The sequence below is a fragment of the Bicyclus anynana genome, chromosome 17 (assembly GCF_947172395.1).
Source record: "Bicyclus anynana chromosome 17, ilBicAnyn1.1, whole genome shotgun sequence".
Classification (NCBI taxonomy): domain Eukaryota; kingdom Metazoa; phylum Arthropoda; class Insecta; order Lepidoptera; family Nymphalidae; genus Bicyclus; species Bicyclus anynana.
The window spans coordinates 8,804,049-8,823,454 of record NC_069099.1 but is presented as its reverse complement, the minus strand read 5'-3'; the positions used below and the strand labels follow the sequence as shown (position 1 = coordinate 8,823,454).

The 19,406-nt window shown below is 35.3% G+C and overlaps 1 protein-coding gene across 1 annotated transcript in view; it reads left to right on the top strand.

The window, feature by feature from the left end:
- The window catches only part of LOC112048041 (RNA polymerase II elongation factor Ell), a 99,849-nt gene that overhangs the window by 11,348 nt on the left and 69,095 nt on the right, over positions 1 to 19,406 (top strand). The window lies entirely within an intron of this gene.

The following is a 19,406-nucleotide window of genomic DNA, read 5'->3' as shown; positions in this document are numbered from 1 at the left end:
GACTTTGTATAATGCTAGCCACACACGTTCCGATATACTAACTTGACTGCAGTGCTGCCTGCATAACGTTCGAGAAAACTCAATGTGTAGTGGTCGCGATGTGCATAACGGTTTCACTTGAAGCAAAAATCGCGACCAACACATGATGAGTTTTACCGGACGGCATGCCGGCAGCGTTGCAGGCAGGGTACATCGGAGCGTGGGTGGCTAGCTTAATGAAACATTTAATAAAAATTAACATAAATTGGTGCACAACAAGTTATCGTCATACATAAATAATTCATTTGCCAAGGGCAGGCTCGGTTGGCTTTTTTATTTATCTTATCGACGTATTATAAGTATCTTAAAAGTTACGGATCAGAACCGTGGAGTTTTTGCTACCGTCAAATAAAAAACCAAGAACTGAACACGACCGACAAAACGGAGTTGTTTACAATATACGAGTTAAACCCACAACTAATTTGTCTTTGTGGTACGCGCAAAGTCAATCCATACTTCCATACTATACTATAATATTGTATATGCGTATAAAGTAAGTCTGTCAGACAAGGATAAACCGCTGGACTGTTTTGTATTAAATTTGGAATAAAGATATATTGGATCTTGGAGAATTACATAGCCTACTTTTATTCCAAAAAAATCCATGGTACCCGCGGAATATAATTAAATGAAAAAAAAACGGAATTTTACGCTAACGGAATCGCTAGCGTCCACTAGTCTAGTAAAGTTTATGGTGTTTTAGGTAATAAAATCTGGTACAACTGAACCGATTCTGAAATTTCTTTTACCATGAGAAAGCCACGTTATTTGTGAGTGTCATAGGCTATATTTTATCCCGTATTCTCATGGTAACGGGAACTACGCGGCGTCGGCTAGTCATATTATTTGTTAATTGTTGTAGAACAGTGTATATTCTGAAAAGTTCGTTGATGTCACTCCCATGATATGCGGGCGACGGGGGGGAAATACTGCGCGGGTGTGAAATCGTGCGTGCGTAGTGAAATGGATCGGTCGTAGGTTTTTCATTCATCGTAACACGCCCCCCTGGCCCGCGCGGACCATCCGGAGTGTTACGAACAAAACAACCTATAGAAAACTGATTTTTATGCGCTGAAATCTTATTAAACATTCGGATTTTGATTGTTACCTCTCTAAAAGAGGGTTAAGATTAGTCTGGGGAGTGATACGCCCATCGCATGATAGGGTCCGGGGTCGTCGCCCCCTCTGTCCCCTTAAACCTTGGCACCTGGTTGTCCCTTGTGAACAGATGTTAGTCTCCCAAGTAATCCCTTCAATGCTCAGTTCTATTTTTACAACCCTACACTTTGTTTTCTACATTTGAATGTTTCTTTAAAGTTTTTAATACTCACATTACTTACTAGGTGATGTTCTGTTTCATTTTGATTGCTAGAATTAATTTCTTGTAATTACTTAAATATAATTTTAATTAGGTTCATATATTTTCTTTACATTTGTAATTTTCATTGCAATATTAAAACTGTAAGATGTTATCTGTATGGCTTATAGTTTTAGTTGTACGCTTACATGTACTGTTTACAGTTATAATTAAAACTAACTAACTATTCTACATTTTTTCAAAAATTCAATTTGATTTATCTTAACATCTTCAAACCCCTATTTGAATCCTATATAACAGACTTGGATATTAGACTACAGTCAAGTATGTACAATCATTAAAAATAAATAAATACTTTATTCAATGTAAAATATAGCTAAACAAACACCATATTTGTATAAAACGTTATCTTAACTAGACAAGATTGTATTATAGATATACAAGTGTTTTAGTAATTCAAGAAATAAGTTATAAATTGATCAATGCACTTTATCCTTATGATTAGCAATTTAATATATTGTATCATTAAAACACCTGTGTTTCTATCTCGTCTAAAATACTCGGTTTAATCAAACAGGTTTTGCGAAATGCCAGACTCTATACCCGGTACTGTGCTCGCGCCACTTTACGTAATTCTGAATTTAAAGGGGTCTAAGTATTATGTACTATGTATACGTCTATGTATTATCGTAGGTATTTATATGTACATTATCAAAACCTAGACATACTAATGCTAATGTCTTAATGGCGCCCATTGTCATTTGGTAATGATGGTCTTTTTGACATTTGTGTAAGGCGCTGCCAATTTTACTTCAGGTTTTAGCCGCGGGTTCCTTTTCGTTGCGCGGAGTTTAGTAAGAAGAAGGAAAAGAAAGAAAAATGCGTTTATTTGGAAATTGTGCCACACATCACAATATCTCCAGCACACTAGGTCATCCAGGACGATACCCTATAATACTAGTCCATCTGACCGATTTTTTACCTAGAAAACATACGTCTTTATATGCATCTGGTGGTTTTAGCTTTCTATCCGTGCTCGTGGGTTCTTTGCATTCCCCAGCAAATGTAGGTATATAAAGTAGCCTAAGTACTATTCCAGACTAATCTATCTGTATGCCTAAATTCATTGCGAATTCTTCAACAATTATATACATAAATGAAAACATCCAATTTCCACTCAAATATCAGTCAGATTACTTTCAAATCACGCCGCAACATATATTAACTTATAATGTTTTTTTTACGGATTTCTAAAAACTAACACATTTTACGATCGATGAAGGTCGGTAAATCGACAAAAACCGTAAGGAACACACGATAAGAAAGGGAGGTTAAGGGACGCCGGTCACAGTTTATGCCACCTCTTTAATATGTATGTACCGAGGAAACGGTATGTCATTAGTTTTATACGGCTGCGTCTATTAAACACGCTCACAACTGGCGTAAATTCTACAGAATAATAATAGAGGGAAACGGTTTATATGTAAAGTATTTAAAAATGAGCGATTTGTGATGAAGATTCATAAAAACCTTAGCATACTAATATATTTTATCGTCATACCTTATTAAACTAGCAAAGATTCCGAAAAAATTCCGACATAATCCCGTGTAAAGCGTTTTTCAGATAGCACAGGTACGGTGACAGTCGCCTGTATGACGTTCATAATACGTACTATTATCGTGAATCGCGGCAAACTTTCAAGAGTGAAACGAAGTCACTCGCACTATATTACATGAAACGAACTGTAGTCGTTCTTTTTCACATATCAGCTGATGGACGTCCACTGCAGGACATAGGCCATTTGTAGGGACTTCCAAACATCACGATACTGAGCCACCTGCATCCAGCGAATCCCTGCGACTCGCTTGATGTCTACAGTCCACCTGGTGGGGGGTCGGCCAACACTGCGCTTACTAGTGCGGGGTCGCCATTCCAGCACTTTGGGACTCCAACGTCCATCGGTTCTTCGAACTATGTGCCATACTTCGTTCAACATAGTTCGTTATTTTTAATAGGCTAAAAATCCCTATATTTCAACAGTTTTACAAGCGTTTATAATTGGGAATCCCATTGGGTCTTAGTGCAAGACGGATAAGGGAGGAGGTTTTTTACGTGCCATTGGTATCATAAGCCTGATTAATGCTGAAGTTATAATAACAATTTAAGCGGATAAGATAGATAGATACATAATAACTTTTATACAATACGAACAAACGTACGCAGCTTCCTCTAACATAGTTTTCTTAAAAAAAAATACTAACTAAATACACTATTTACGTTGGAGGTAAAATTTTTAAAAATCCTTTTTTTTTTATTAATTAACTCGTACTTAAAAGTACCCGTATGCATAATCGATTTTTATTATGTTAAATCCCAGTTTAGAATTCGTGTTGATATACTAAAAATCAGTTATGTATACGATCTTAATGTTATGGAAAAAACATTTTCTTGTTTGCTCCGAAACTTACTAGGTCGATTGGTTCACTAGATCCAGAGATTACTCCCTACAATCTCACAAACTCCCAAACGTAACCTCTTTATAATTATCGAAATGTTTTATCGCTTTCGATAGTGTGCAAAATAAGAGTAAAATTATTATTATTGACATTGAATTCCGATGTCAGTATTGCGAAACTGAGAACGAGGACGGCCGCTTTCAGTTCTTCAACACTGGTCTTACTGGCGGATAGATATGACAAGATCACGTGACTCCGCGGCGATATTAGGTTTCGCAGCAAATTGGCTTAGCCTGTTTTGTTATGCGAGTATGTACTAGTACGAGTGAATACGTCTTGTTTTCCTACCTGTTGTTACCTAACTTGGCTCATCCGTATTATCGGATTTTTTTTTTTAATTTAAACCACATTTTACTAGTAATCTGCTACTGCACACATTAATTGGAGTGATGTTGTTTTATTATCTTATAAATAATACCAATATTTCCGGTCCCGTTAAATTATAATAAACTAGCTGACGCCGCGCGGTTTTACCCGCGTGGTTCCCGTTCAAATAGGAATACCGGGATAATATATAGCTTATAGCCTTTCTCGATAAATGGGCTATCTAACACTGAACGAATTTTTCAAATCGGACCTTAGTTCCTGAGATTAGCGCGTTCAAACAAACAAACTCTTCAGCTTTATAATATTAGTATAGATAGTGGGTAAGACAATATTCTAGCAGGCGGGGAGAGAACCCATGATCTCTGCGTGTTGAGTTCTGCCCCCTTACCGTTGAGTTATTTAGAGGCTATTATTATATCAATGCCATTAATTTAGAGGCCCCAAGTTGGCACCCCAGCCGGAGTTGACTTGAGTTGATTTTATAATCGGACTGTGGCATTTGTTTAGCAAACTTATCGAATTAAAGCTTAATTAAAACATTATGTCAAGGAAAACGTGCATACATACGACATTAAACTTTGTTAATTCTATGTACTCTGTAGTTATTTTTGTTTAATTTAAACATCTTCCTGTAAGTTATTTTTAATACATATTACATTCCAAAGTTTGTTATTTTTTGTGTGGATGGACTTATTGACGGTAATAATGTAGAATTGCATAAAGATTGTTTAAAAATATAATGTACTATGTCCATTAAAGCAAATTTATTTTTTTACAAAATAAATCGATATAAATTTGTTATGAAAGAATGACAATTTTCTCTCGAATTCTTGTGTAACGCAATCCTTTTAGTAGAGGAGCTCGCGTTGCTTAATTTGTAGTTACTTAAGCATCATGGGGAATTGGGATGACTTAGTGTTTAGTTAACGTTCAGGTTTTATTTTGTAACTTTGAAACCCTCCTATTCCACTACGTTAGTCTCAAATCGTTAAATTTTCATAATGCACACCTTTTCGTTATCAAATAACGGAACTACTGGCCTGCCTTAGCCTAGTTTGACGAACTCCGTGGTGCAGTGGTGTGCGCAGTGGACTTTCAAGACGGAGGTCCTGGGTATGATCCCCGGGCTGGGCCGATTGAGTTTTTCTTAATTGGTCCAGATCTGGCTGGTGGGTGGCTTTGGCCGTGGCTAATTACCACCCTGCCGGCAAAGATGTTCTGGTACGATGTTGTGTAGGAACCGAAAGGGGTGTGGTTTTTCATCCTACTCCTAACAAGTTAGCTAGCTTCCAACTTATTACATCATCACTTACCATCAGATGAGATTGTAGTCAAAGTCTCTACAAATTAGAGAGTAAAAAAAAAATGTCTGACGCGCTGGGTGAGTGGGTTGCCCTAAACGTACCCACCAATATTAGGGTTCATACTTGGTGGAGGCACTCAACATGCAAGGTATAGTTCCTTAAGTTCTTCCGCGCTTAAATAACTGCAAAAATACCCTCTTCGGCTCCCCTACTTTTTATTCTCTACTTTCACAGATGAACAAAAATAACAATTGTACTGGTTTTATCGGAAGTAGCGTTGTTTCCAAAGAATGTATGTCGCCGGGCCCACTGGCGCGGCCTGTGATTTGTGCACCGTTGCGCCCCGCCTTGCGATTTTACTTTCTTATCTTTGAAACTTTAAATTCCCATATACCGATAATGAGTAGTGGCGTCCACGAGAATTTTAGCTAGGGTAAACATCATACGTACAGATAAATTACTACTGTACCAATATCGTAGCTTTAAAAGTAGGCATTTTTGCATCTACGAAGTGCAGTAACTCTAGTAATGACCTGTATAGTGTTTATTTAAGGTTCAGAGTGTCTAGTGGGAGTTTTTAATGTTTTCGTTCTGTGACGATCGCCTAGCCGTAAACGCCAATTTCTAAGGAATTGAAACAGTTGTGCAGTATTGTCACTAGATGGCGCTGTGAAATTCGCGTTTACGGTTACGCGATTGTCACAGTATGAAAACATTGAAACTCCCACTAGGCACTCAGGTTTAGTTACGAGCTGAGACTAGTCTTTTTACAACATCTGGAAGGATTTGCTGTTGTTTGTATAAAGCACTTTTGTAAAATTACAAATTGCTTAATACTAGAAATTAAAAAAATTAAGTTATCACGTTTTAGCTATAGAAGATATCCGCTATACATTCTATATGGGTATGATATATAGAGCTGTAACGCAATCAATACATTTGTTTACTATGTCATTTTTCATGCTAAAAATATAAAAGAATAATATTTAAATAGGATTAGTACACACGTGCAAATATAGGCTTGTCAAATAAATTAGATATATTATATAACCTGTACCTTTGTAAAGCATTGATCAAACGTACTGTTTTTTCATTCTCGATCGTAAATGCAATACGTAGCTTTAGGCATTTATGTCACAATCTTTATATCTGTTTGGTTTTACAGACTTATCATCATCACGGGATTTGGTGAAAGTTGCTTTTAAGTATTATGACGCAATACATACATTAATACTGAAGAATGTTTATGAAATAGAGATTCATTGGCGCACTCGAAAATATGACTACTTAAGTAATTAGAAACTTAATTGTACATTATGTGCATTTTGCAGTGACTTCAGTAGTTTTTTATTTATAAAAAATTAAAGTACGACTGATACTTATTAATTTACTAGCTGACGCCGCGCGGTTTTTCCGGCGTTGTTCTCGTTCCCGTAGGAGTACGGGATAATATATAGCCTATAGCCTTTCTCGATAAATGGGCTATCTAACACTGAAAGAATTATTCAAATCGGACCAGTAGTTCCTGAGATTAGCGCGTTCAATCAATCAAACAAACAAACTCTTCAGCTTTATAATATTAGTATAGATTAACAAATTGTTATATTTTTTTAACTTAAACCGCAGTTAGGCGACCTATTTGCAATGTGTCAATGTGAATATTTTCTATCTTTATATTTTATCCTTAATAAATACCAGATGAGGGTATATATTTCTTATGCCGGATCTCGTACTGTTAGTAAATTGTGGTTTCTATAATGTTTTCAGATAGCATGGGTACGGTGACGGTGCGATTCACGATATTAGTACTTATTACGAACGTCATAAGGCAACTGTCACCGTACCCATGCTATCTGAAAAACACTGAAAGAGACACTATTTAGGTAGTAGGACACAAAATTAGACAATATACCATAACAATGAAGTGCGAAGCTTCTTATACAACGTAAAAGTAGTAGGAATATCGGGTTTAAAATATTATTTCACAAAGAATTCACGTATGTGAAACCTACAGGCTAATATAATTTATTTCAGTACAAGAATAGTAAAATTAATAGTGCTATACACAATACATATAGTAAAATTGTTACGTGTTAAACACAATACACAATATTTTAATAATTATTTGCGGGTAGTCATTGAAAAATACCAACAATTTCCTCGAGCTGCTGCTGTATTGCACAGAAAATTTACAGTAAATAACAACCAACTATTACATTGGCGTTTTTAACTATTACTAACTATTGCAGACCTACTTTATAATATAGGTCTGTAAAAGCTTCTTTTTGCGATACAAGTAAAAGGTCACCGGCATATTCCGCTAAGGTCATTTTGTGCGCGTATTTATTGCCTCACTATACAACGGAGCAATTCAACACAAGGTCGGAATTACTTTTTGCTTTTTTTTTTCATTTTATTAATATTGATAGAGTACCTATGAACAATAATATAATGAGCACGCGCGGATAAGGTTTCACGAGGATTGGTTTCTTCGTAACTGAGGTTACAACCTGTAGTGCGAACATTCGACCAAGTGAAGAGAAATAGACAAAATTTCCTTTGGCGTCGGAGTTGTCTCGCAAACTTTACTTTTTTATATTTTATAGCCTCAATAGCTCAACGGTAATTGCGGACAGACTCATCATCGATGGGTGTTGGTTCGGTCCGTTGGTTGGTCTATTATCGTACCCACTCCTAATACAGTCTCTCCCGACTAGTTGGAGGGGAAATGGAATACTGGTCATATTAAAAAAATATGGCAAATATTCTTTAAATAAAATTTTAGTATATATTATTATTACATTTTACTTTAGATATCGTATATTATGTGTGATTTTTGTTTATAAAAATTACGTCCGCGTAGTTCCCACATTGACAAATTCATTTTAATTAATTATTATTTTCATTCTAAATATTATTTTCTCCTTAATACTTAAATCAAGAGCTGTATACGATAACACTTTGGGGTCACACTATGTCATGATATCTGCCTCCCAGAATGTTATCTTTAATATAAAACTGCAAGATTTAATAAATTTGTTTTTGTAAACTGTAAACTAAAATAATAAGATTAAGACAAAGTCATCTTTGAATCGAGTGTGTTTACCAAACTGCACTTTTAGTAATTTGCTAAATCAGATAGATTTATTTAACAAACACTTGTTTGTAGTGTACCTTCTGTCAGTTCAGAAGGCAGGTTTATCAGCAACTTCAAAATTAAAACACGGCCCTAAATATAATATACTATAGATATGTCACTAGCGCGCCGAAACTGAGGCGGACAAAAGTGGCTAATTGTCTTAATTTGATTTAGTCGCATTGTAACAACGAAAGTTATTTAAACATATAATAATACCTAAATATTGTCTACAATGTCCAGTTGTGTGTTCAAGAAGTGTAAAAACTATATATACATAAATATATAATGTAAATAAACACAATTGTATGAGTGCGCTTAGTGGAGTAGCTAAATTCAGATAACATTTTGCGGTGATTTTGTTTTTGACACGTAACATAATATATAGAATAAAAAATATTTGCAGCCATTTGTGTATTGGTCAATAAAAATAAAGAGATTCAAATACGATAAATAACAAACTCACAAATCTAACCAAATTTCTTTTTCAATATTTGGCATTATCGTAATATCATAATATAAGAATCAAGTGGCAACAGCTGTGAATATGAACAACTGTGCAAATAAAACTAATATCTGATTTGCTATGCCTCCTGTTTCATCGACGATAACTGCTACAAGTTACTTAAATGTAATTTTAAATTGTAGACTATAAACTTTCTAAATAAATAGATTTTAAATTAGACTTTAGAGATTATCGCGGTTTATTACTAAGCTTTATGCTCCTAGAGAAGATAAATATTTTGTCGACTTATTGTACGTACATTACTATCACGTTCACGACTAAACATTTTGGTATGATTGAACCATCCATCTGTGTAAACTAACAGTTCATCGGAGAATATAGCATCAAGCGCCAACCAAGGTCATCTGCAATTCTTTTGAAAGAATGATGAAGTAGTCTTTTGTCTTTCAATAGCTATATGAAAATAATGCTTGAGGCAGAATATAAGAACATCTAAAGAAGCTAACTATAATGCCTAAAGAAGCCATTAGCATACTAATCGTAGGAGCAGTGTATTGCGTTAAAATTCCACCCGATCTGATGTAACGCCTGTAAAGTTACTCGTAGGTCCAATTAAATTGTACTATTAACACACTAAAACATCACTTAACAAACTGACGTAACGTGATGTTTTAGGTTGTTAGGACTTAATTTTAAGTAAGCAAGCATTGAATCAACTATCTAGCAATCTCTAGCAACTAATATCTAGCAGAATATCTAGCAACAAATCTCCCAAAAATATCCTTCATAGATTTTAGGCTAGCATAGACTGAGGCATTGTCCGTAAACGCTTAAAGCGTATTCACTCAGCGCTGCAAGTGCTTTAAATACAAAGTATGCTTAAACACAAAGGCCACTAAACAGGGTTGCAAAGTACAACGAGTTGTTAGATATTTACATGCAACTAATACAAGCAAGTTTCCTTGCCTGGCCTGAGCCTTGAATAAAGGAAAGATAATTTAATTTTCTTCTATAATAATATATTTAAAATACAAGACAGGTATCGCTAAACTTTTAGTCGGCTACTTCTTGCGAAGTGTACAAAGACAATTTAAACACCATTGAAAGCGGACTAGAAGTTTGACACGGTATTATGACTTGAATGTTCTTTAATAAACGTTCAGTGTAGAAATAAGTAAAGAATAAATTGTATTGCGAGTTATTTCTAGGCTTCCGGTTTAATACATTTTTTTCGTCTGTCGTCACATGTCTTCGTTCAAGTGAAAGTCTCAACATCAAAGATTTTACACTATTAGATATGTCACTAACTCATCAAAACTGTGGCGAAAATAAGTGGCTAATTGTCTTAATTTCATTTAGTCGCATAATAAAGAACGAATATTATTTAAATAAATAAAATATATAATAATATTGGCTGCAATGTCGAGTTGTGTGTTTAGGAAGTGTAAAAATTACATATACATAAATTTAATTATAATGTAAGTAAGCACAAAATTGTGCATGTTGTGCGCTGAGTGGAGTAGCTAGAATTCGATTCACTTTTTGCGGTGATTTTGTACTTAACTTAATTAGGCACGTAACATATCTATAGTATAAAATATCGTTGCTCAAAATTATGTTACAGGCATAATATTTCTCTTATGATCTAAACAAACTTATTGTTTTTGTAAACTCTTGTGTTTTTCCTTTTGTAATTAGGATAACTACACCATCCATACTTATTTGTATTATTATTTATTATCATTGACATGACTGAACTAATTTACTAAGTAATTAAATGATTGGGCAACCAGTAAACGGGAACTTAAAGCTAGTGGAAAAGTTTTAAGCCTAGGATTTGGATAGCTAAAAAACTAAAAAAAAAAGTGTTGCATGGAGCCGCTGGCTGCAATAAACTAGACTTAGTGTTTAGAAGTTGATACAGTGACATTCATCAACTGATGATGATAAAAATTTAAATCGTTTTACTGCAATATATACTCGTAGGTTGCCACAGGGGCATAGCTACCTATCAGCGATATCAATAATAAGGGGCGCTAAAGACTAAAGGCCCCTTAAGCCAAAAATTTGTTACATTTGATCCATAATCTCTCTTAATCATCTGCTGCTTCCCGGAGAAAAAACAAAAAATGCTAAAGTCTATTGGGTTCTCCAACTAATTTTGATACAGGGCCCCTCGGAGGCAAGCTACTGGGTTGCCAATACAATCTTTTAATTAACGCAGCTTTATTTGTTACAAAATTAAAAATTCTTGCCTAATAAATCTTGATTAGTTACTTTATTGTTATATTGTATAGCTTAAATAAATTGAGCCAACTAACTTTGGAACACAATAGTTACCAGCCTACTGCTATTAATTATAAAATAGTTGCTGTGGATAGTTATTTTGCATGCGTTTAATTTGGCCAAGTGAAAGCCTGCTTAATTATTTTTTATGCACAAGCGTTATGTAAACAGATGAAATAGTACCAAGTAGCTACTTTTCATGTCCATAGTTGGCATTTATCTATGTATTTAGAAAATATAAAGCTAGTATAGGACTACTTACTTTGTAGTTATGATTCTGGCTTACAATATTATTTGAAGATTCGAAACACAATTGAAATATTCTTATTCAATTCGACCTTGCCAGTCGAAACTGGTTTGGCACTCACAGTTTCGATTATTACAATTTTTTTTAGTTAGGCAAAACCCAATGTTCTCGTGTATTGGTATTCGGGAAATTACAAATATACCTACTTACTATACTATTTAACTTGAAACTTTTGAAGTGATTCGCTTATATTTTATTTGTTTAGGCAACATATGTCTTCGCTGTTTTATACGGTAATTGAATGGGTGATATTTAGATGCTCAAATATTACGTGTCGAGGTCTAATAATATACTGAGGCCAGTGGAATCCTCATACTCATAGAAGAAGGTAGGCTTGACCGGCAATAGGACAAAACATTTACGCGATATATTTTTTTTTTAATATTGTTAGTTGTTAATACTATTTTCATAATTTTTTTCCTTCCCAGCAATTATTTAGCTGGATACAAGATGAGCGAAAGATAGGACTTTAACCTACTTGACTATTGGGATGATGTAGTAATATTTACTCAAATTGTATACTTTATATTATAATTGACTAGCGGACGCAGGAACCATGGATTTTCCCGGGATAATAAGTAGCTTATGTTCTGCTTCACGGTCCATTTTTTTAATATCAAATTTCATCCAAATTGGTTTAGAGGGTTAGCCGTATAAACAGACTAACTTTTGCATTTATAATATTACTCTATCGTTGTATCATTGTATCGTTCAGTATTTGTTTTTATTTGTTTGAATAAACCCCATTCAAGCGGCGCGAATATCGACAAATCCTTTCGTGATGTCTGACGGAAACACGAGTTAATTAGAGTCAGGGTCTACGACATTAGTTCCGGGTCATCCCCACTCGGTGTCTAGACCGCGATGCAACTTGAATTTCACATCGAGCTCGGTTAAGTAAGTAAGTAAAGCAATTTTTAAGTTTACATCATCGACGCCGCGGCCCAGCCTAGTTATGTTTCTCGCGTTCGACCATCGTTGGTTGTGCAACGCCGCAACTTGCCGACACTTACTTATTGTGGCCAGCCCGACTAGTTGCCCAACTAGTTTGACTTTTTGTCATCTAATTACAATGTTTTCATTAGGTCAATAACTAGCAGAAGATCGCGTGTTCGCTCGTTCACCTGTACTGTCAAAAAACGTTTAAAAAGTCCACTTAAAGTGTAAAAATTTTGATTGAAAAAATAGTACATACTTAGTTCCATAGTTTTATTATAACAAACAGAAATATTACATGTACAAACAGTTACATATGTACCTATAAGTATAGTATTTCTTGTACTGTTTACGTTTTAAATTTATCAGTCAATAAACAGAATATACTCTTGTTATTATTATACGACACTAAAGATGGCGTAGAATATAGATGCTCGGTAATTTCTTGGCAATGTACACATTTACTAGTAAATAAGTACTTGCTTTTCCGTGTTTACGCCATTACGACAGTCAGTCGGCCGCCGCTGTGCGATTGAAATCACCAATCCTAATAAAATAGTAAACGGTTCAACATTACATTACTGACAAAATTAACAAAATATACTACAACAAGGACATAAACATATTGTAAAAGTAACCAACGCTCCGCGGTTTCACTCGCGTAGGTTTCACACCCATGAGAATACGAGGATAAAATATAGCCTATGACACTCACAAATAACGTGGCTTTCTATTGGTTGAAGTAGGTAGGTAGAAGTTTCAAAATCGGTTCAATAGATCCAGAGATCACCCCTACAACACTGCAAATCTATACTTATAATAAATCTGTAGAGAGGTCAATTCTGTACATGAAATATATTTCCAAATTAACTATCAGGGGGTGATTAGTGATCGATACTGATGCCAAAAATGCAATCAGTAAAATTTTTGTCTGTCTGTCTGTCTGTCTGTCTGTCTGTCTGTCTGTCTGTCTGTCTGTCTGTATGTTCTTTATAGAAACAAAAACTACTGGACGGATTTTAATGAAACTTGGTACAAATATTTTACATACTCCTGGGCAGGTTATAGTATACTTTTCATTACGCTACGATCAATAGGAGCAGAGCAGTGAAGAGAAATGTTGAGAAAACGGGAGAAGTTACTCAATTTTTTAAGCTTCCGTCGCGTGTACAGCCTTAATGGTTAAAGCTACATGGAAATCATGTATCACGGAAATGTTCTCCTTAAAATTATCTATAAAAACATAACAGCATATATATGTCTATCTTTTATGGTTGACTCACAATAACACGTGTAACTCCCGATAGCTTAGCAGTTCGGAGCTTTCTAATTACATTTGTCTACTCTTATGTTTATAACACTCATCACTCATCCCCAACTAAAAAAGTTAACATTATTACCTATTCAATAAAAAAAGAATCATAAAAATCAGTAAAGAAACACCAAAGTTATACAAGAAATACGCTAAGCCATCGCGCGTGAATACTAATTCATGCTTTAAGGATTATTTTTGTGTAACGGTTGCCGCGCTCGATGCGACTCGCGAGGGGGGAATAAATAAAGAAGTGCAGCATTAATGAGTAGGGTAGGGGTAGGGTAGGGTAGGGTAGGGGTAGGGTAGGAGTAGTGTAGGGTAGGGGTAGGGTAGGGTAGTGGTAGGGTAGGGTAGAGGTAGGGTAGGGTAGGATAGGGGTAGTTGAAAGTTTACAATGACTTTCACGCGGACGAAGTCGCGGGCGTCCGCTAGTGTATAATATTAGTATAGACAAAGTTCTTCGTTTCGTTTCGTATCTGTTTGATTTTTTGCAATACAATTAACTGAACTACTGAACGGATTTTCATGCGAGTTTTCACCAATTGATAGAGTTCATGAAAAAGGATATTGTTGTTATGTAATTGAGTATACAATTTGTCAAGATTTTGTGTATGTTGTGACAATTTCTTGATATATAAAATTGTTGGAAATGTTGAAAAAATCAAGCCACCTTTCAGCGAAAATGCATGATGGGATATTCCTCTTATAGATAGAAGTTTCTTTTTGGAACACCCTATTGTTTGAATATCCGAGAGTATGTGAAAGAAGGAATGTGTTTAAAAGGTGTGGAGTGAACGTATGACAGAGTTGAATTGTTGTTTCCGACTCTACTTAAAAGTGGGATGAGGACAAGAAGATAATATGATTTAAAAATGTACCTCATTTTGGTGTCATCTATACCTAATCAGCATTGTGGCCTACTTTTACTGTATTCGATTGAACTAATTGACTTAATACATACTTGTTAACACTCGTTTAACATTTTTACGCAATAATTGCTAGGTCTTGATTTGGGACAAACGGTATAATAGTTAGTTGCGTGCCAACCCGTACTGGAGCGGAGTTGTGGGTTCAATGCTCTATATATTTTTCTTTTATGAAATAATACATTAATTGGGCTACTGTATTATAGTACTGGTATATGAGTAATTTGATTCGCTTTAATTTTGTAATTCTTATAAAATAATCTAAGTTCTACTACAAATTGGCATTCTTTCTGATTTTTAATGTGCGATATTTATACTTTCTGGTGCCGGAGCTGCCATTCCAGCACCTTGTGACCCCAGCGTCCATCGGCTCTTCGCACTGTCCAGGTGGTATCAATTATCCAAGTACAACTACTAGGTGGACTGACGACATCAAGCGAGTCGCAGGTATTCGCTGGATGCAGGCTGCTCAGTATCGTGATGTTATATATTATGTATATCGTTTGGAAGTCCCTACAAAATGCAGTGGACGTAGTACTTTGTAGCCTAATTATTGAAACTTAATGGAACTACTAAGTATTTCTTAAAACTTTATTAGTTTTGTAGTCAAAAGTACAGTGCCATATTGAATGCAATATGTTTTAGTTATGACTTGATTTTGATTTTTGATTTGATTTGAACTTGTTGAATATAACAACAATAGGCGAATATTAGTATTATAACATGATTTCCATAATTCACACTTGGATATGAAAAGAAGCAATGTCATAATAATATTATGAGTCATAGTTCGCGGTACGAGCAAATGAAAATTGTAGCATTGTAATATGACATCGTCCGGATGCTATCAGCGAATCGTTCGCCTTGCAGTATTGAAGTCCCCGTAGCGGGCATCATTGCGTCATCGTTTTTTCCACGGTATTTCACCTGAAATAGGCAATAATGCATAAGGATGCTCATGTTGTTATGAAATAAACAAAATTATTTATGTCCGTATCCGTTTTTGTTGTGGTTCGCAAATCAGAATTCCCAGCGATACCCAGTTCGGCTCCGTTTAGAATTTTTTAAATTGGTATATGTCTAGCTCGTGGGAGGCTTCGGCAGTGGCTAGCAGCCACTCTACAGGCAAAGACGTAGGCCAAGCGATTTAACGTGCCGGTACGATGTCGTGTAGAAACCGTAGGGGCTGTAGATTTTCATCCTCCTCGTTTCTAACACATTAGCCCGCTACAGGTGAAATTGTAGTCAAGGGCTAACTTGTGAATAATAAATAAAAATATTTTTTTAAGTTGTTGACTAGTGCTCGATGATTTTTCATTAATTCTATAATTTTCATCATTATCACATTATTGTAAGTAGTTAAATTCTGATGATATCGTAATCATATCATCAGAATTTAACTACTTACAATGTGAGTGAATAGGCATCTTCTAGGTAAGTGCGTTTCCATGCGACCATAGGCTGCATCAATGCTTACAATCAGGCGTGACTGTGTAGTCAAGCGCTTTTCTATATTAAAAAAAAAGTAACACTATAGCCTTGCAAGTAAACCTACCCAAAATAAAACCACTTTTGAATCAGTGGAGGCGGAGAGTGACAAAAATGTTAGTCGAATTGGAAAAGCTCTTTTCCAAGGGACTAAAGTCCCTAATCCCTAATTTAGAGAAAAACCTACGATAAGTCTAGCTCAGAACATATACAAGTAGTATTGTAATAAACAGTAATTTTTGTTATCGATCACAAGTTCCGATTTTTCGAGATTATCATCTGATAAGTAATGATAAACTTTTCATTGGTAACTAAAAATAGGCATTAAGTAAAACAGATTTCTTTGAACCTATCTGTTAGATTATTTACTTGTGTGTATAAATAAGAGTTTGTTTATAATTATATTCTAATGTACAAATATTCAAGAACAACAATAGTGTACCTGACGCCGTCACAATAAAGATGAATTTTAAACATTTAATTAAAATGTTTATAATTAACTTCCGAGTAGATATAATGAGAGGCATAAAACGTAACTAGCACGGCAGTTGCTACACTTTTACACAATGTTCTTTGCGGAAACTGGAGGCTTGAAACTAGTTCGTTTAATTTTTAACTATGTCTTGGTCGTAGACAGAGAAGTAAATAGACTTAGGTAGAAAGGATACCTTTCTACGCATTTCCAGAGAACAATTTGGACGCTGTATCAGTGGACATGACAGGTGTCCACTGGTCCGCATCGTACGTATCGGATGCATCGCATCAAACGGATTTTTAATTATACGTTGGATAAAATCCGTTCGATGCTATCCGTACGATGCGGATCAGTGGACGCACTTGTATGACTTTCTATACATATAAAAAATACTAAAATCCGTTTGAGGCGATGCGTCCGACACGTACGATACGGATCTGTGGACGCCTCCATCACGAAACGAGGCAAGACGTTTCAATGCCGTTTTTTTCATAGTAGTTTTTTCGTAGTTTGGCAATTTGTCAATTATAAATAGATTTTAGCTTTTATTACAGAAATATTAAACAAATGTAATGTGAGCAAAAAATTGCAGCCACAACTTGTTGCAAATTATATGTAACCTAACCAGATTGAAATATATTGTTGAAAAATGGTAGTGTAGTTTCTATTCATTAAATTCATGTCAAAGTCGAATGTCTTTTGACAGACAATGGCACGGCAAACAGTGGTCTATTTATTTCTCTGTCTACGGTATTAGACTGCGCTACAAAACAAGTCCCGTAGACGCGGCGCTAATGTCTTAATGGTGGTCATTGTCATTTGGTAAGTGCGGTCTTATTGTCATTTGTGTAAGGAGCTGTCAATTTTAGTTCAGATTTTAGCCGCGGGACTTCTTTCGTGGCGCAGAGCCTAGCCCTAAAAATATATGCCTTGACATCAGTGTTGATATATCATATTACATATTATATCGACATGTTCTTCACTGAATAAAAAATATTTCAAGGAATTGTAAGTCTGACCTGAATAAAATGGTAAAATCCCCAATGAAATTAGTTTAGGTTTCAAGTTTAGTTATTTATGACGTAATGTCTGTACAAAAGACAATAAGTTTTCAATCCATAATGAATTTGCTAAAACTAGGCTATATGATTCATGGCAGGTAATACTTTGTGCGTTCAACTGCATAGTTTAGTACTTGGGTCATGCTTTTTTTTAAATATATAAACTAGACTAGAGGAGACTAATACTATGAGATGCAGCAATGTATGTACTGTATAGTCCAATTATTCCGGGAAGTCCATTTTGTTTTGGATATAGTGGTAAGATGTTTGCGTGTATAGACAGTTTTGTTATGTAAGTTTTGTTTTGTTTTGCGGGTTACAGAACTTCAGTGTTAACTGTACAGTTTTGTCTAATCAATTCCAATCGAAAAACTGTTCTGTTTTTCCTATACTTTGTTGTGGTTAGGTGTACAGAGTATTTGACAGTAGACATTGGTGATTAACTCTTGCTACAGACCTGCAGTTTTAACTGAACAGTTCAACTGTAGCACGGGTTAAGCATTAACTTGCTGTATGTCAACTGTCAAACGCTTGTCTCTGTACACTTATCCACAACAAACAAAGCCAAACAGACTTCCAAAAGTAGACAAACTATAAGTACAACAATTCATAATACTAGCAATTATAACAAGTTGTTCGTCAAATATCAGTAAAAAGGAAAACGCAAACATTGGTACAAAGTACTTCAATACAAATTGTAAGAGGTAGGTACACACTGAAACGGTCACGCATAAAATTGTTTTCAAGTGTGTCCATCTGTGTTATGTAGGTAAATGTATAGTATAATAATAATTGAAAATGGCCTCTTTATATGTTATCACAAGTCAATATTGTTATACCGAGAGCCTGTGATAGCTAGATATACCTCATCGTTGAAAGAATAAAATTTTGTCAGTCCATGTTCCAACTATAGGAAAATATAGTAGTCAAATGTGGTGTTTGGACCGTGGTAGCTTTCAAGGCTACAGATCATCAATTGTCCAAGTAAACAACGGAATTTGACATTTTCTGTGGGACATTAAGGGCATCGTGTCTCTAGTTGCCACACCGTTAGCTTCGTGGCAACCTTTCGCTAGACCTGTAAAGTTCTTTAAAAAAGTCCTTAACGATGTTTGTCGCGGAGTAAATGACTGGCGACTGGGGACATGATTTCTTATATTATGGGACGCTCGACAGAAGTGATAACTGAAACATGCTGCCATATGCGTGAGAGAAAGGGCAGCCACAGTGATGCCGTAACGCGTTACGTTACTAAACGGTTTACCCTCCCAATAAGAAAAGTTACCTTTATCCTTTGAATCCTACATGTTGTCTTCCAAACTTCTTAATTGGTTACCATACTTATGGTAGGGCTGACAGCCATTCAACCTTCCTAGAATGAGGTATGTCTGGCAGCTACAGGCTATGTTGCGATGTGAGATTTTGTAACGTTTACCTCGCGCGCTGTATGTTCAATACGGAGATTTAATTTATTTCAATTATGCATTGCATATTATTAGTAGTGG